The sequence below is a fragment of the Apis dorsata genome, unplaced genomic scaffold (assembly GCF_000469605.1).
Source record: "Apis dorsata unplaced genomic scaffold, Apis dorsata 1.3 scaffold_896, whole genome shotgun sequence".
NCBI lineage: Eukaryota > Metazoa > Arthropoda > Insecta > Hymenoptera > Apidae > Apis > Apis dorsata.
In genome coordinates this window covers 248,552-250,297 of record NW_006264011.1, presented here as the reverse complement: position 1 = coordinate 250,297, position 1,746 = coordinate 248,552, and the positions used below count along the sequence as shown (strand labels likewise).

The following is a 1,746-nucleotide window of genomic DNA, read 5'->3' as shown; positions in this document are numbered from 1 at the left end:
AAAGTTAAACATTAAATAAATATTGAAATAAAAATAAAACATAATTTTAATATATATATAATATATATATATAGTTAAATTTTATTTATATAATAATTAAATACGGAATTTAGAAAATAGAAATATTATAAATTTTAAACTTTTTAAATTCTTCTGTAATTGTACAATTAAAAAAGATATATTTCTCACTTATAAAGAATTATTAATTATTAAAAAGTAAATATGTAAATATATAATGTATATGTAGATAATTGTATATATCTTTTGATATTGAAATATAAAAATATTAATACTTATTAAATATTAATAATCATTATATTTTTTAAATATTTCAAAACCGAATAATAAAAATTCTTAAAAATAAATAATATTTTTAAAAAAAATCGATGTTTTTAAAATCTCTTAAAATTTTTAAAATAAAAAAAATTTGTTTTTATCATTATATATTTTTTAAATAATGTAATTTTATCCTGAAAAGTTTTTTGATCCAATGATAAGAAATAGAAATAATTAGATATTCTTTTTTCTCGTGATTTATTTTGTATATTTGGTATTTAAAAATTGAACTAAATAAATTTTATATTCATTTTTTTATATCGACATTTTTAACAATAAAGTGAACTCTTAATTTTAATTGTCTTTTGCCTTGAGTATACAAGGTTACAAAAATCAAGGATGGAAACCAAGAACGTTAGGGTACGTGGGTTGCGAAATACTGTCTATCCAATAAAGGAGCCAAGGAGATATTTTTTTCAATAAGTAAATGAAACATCGAAAATATTACATTTTAATACAATTCTTTTTTGAATATAGCATTTTTTATTTTTCAAAAGAGAATAAAATAAATTTTAAGAGAATAAAATAAATTTTATTTAAAATTTTATTCTACTTTTCTTTTATTTTTATAATATTTTATATATATAATATTTTTTCTTATAATATTTTATTATGTTTCTTAGATTATTTCTCCTAATTTTAAAAATTTGAAAAATATGAAATACAAAGGCATTATATTAAGGATTAATTTTTTTTATAATTTTCTAAATATAGACACAGAATTAAATTTGAAAAATTTATGATAATCGATAAAAAATCAATATCTTTTTAAATTTTATTTTTTACGTATTTCTTTCATTCTTTTCTTAAAAATGTATTTAATTTAATTGCAAAGATTGCTTAAAAAATAAGAGATAAAATATATAAATTTTTAATATTATACTTATAAAGAATATTTTTATATTATAAATATCTGTAGTTTAAAAGCGCATGCGTCAAATAGTTTCAATCATAATATTAAGGATCGCGTAGTAGGGATACAGAAGCACATGTCACGATTGCGTGTTTAATTTTCAGTCGCTCAGAAACATACCTCGGGTGCAGGTATTCGACAATCCTCGGTGCTTATTTCTATAACTTTTGTAAAAAAGTTTATAAATTGGTCTGTCAATTTTGTTATTGTTCACGGTTTTTTTCAACAAACTACTATTTTTTCTCAATACATTTCGTAAAGTCAAGGTAAATATTACGATACATTTAATTATTATTATATTTAATATTTTTTAGTATATTTATTTCAGTATATATTATCTGAATCTATTATGATATCTGAATTAAATATTTTCAAAAATTTAAAAGAATCATAAAATATTTCGTTTGACATCAATTATATTTCAATATAACATATTTTAATTTTTAAAATAATAATAAAATACGAAATTCATTTATATTATGTTTATGATAAAAATT

The 1,746-nt window shown here is 17.3% G+C and overlaps 1 protein-coding gene across 15 annotated transcripts in view; it reads left to right on the top strand.

Moving 5' to 3' along the window:
* The window catches only part of LOC102670863 (mucin-1-like), a 16,648-nt gene that overhangs the window by 3,758 nt on the left and 11,144 nt on the right, over window positions 1–1,746 (top strand). For 9 of the 15 annotated variants that reach the window (XM_031514123.1, XM_031514121.1, XM_006623496.2 and 6 more), the window contains exon 1: window positions 1,319–1,515. The gene's annotated coding sequence lies outside the window, so the exon portion shown is untranslated. Of the gene's footprint in view, window positions 1–659; window positions 756–1,317; window positions 1,516–1,746 lie in introns of those variants that run through there. The other 6 variants (XM_006623500.2, XM_006623499.2, XM_006623494.2 and 3 more) reach the window with 3 other exon arrangements.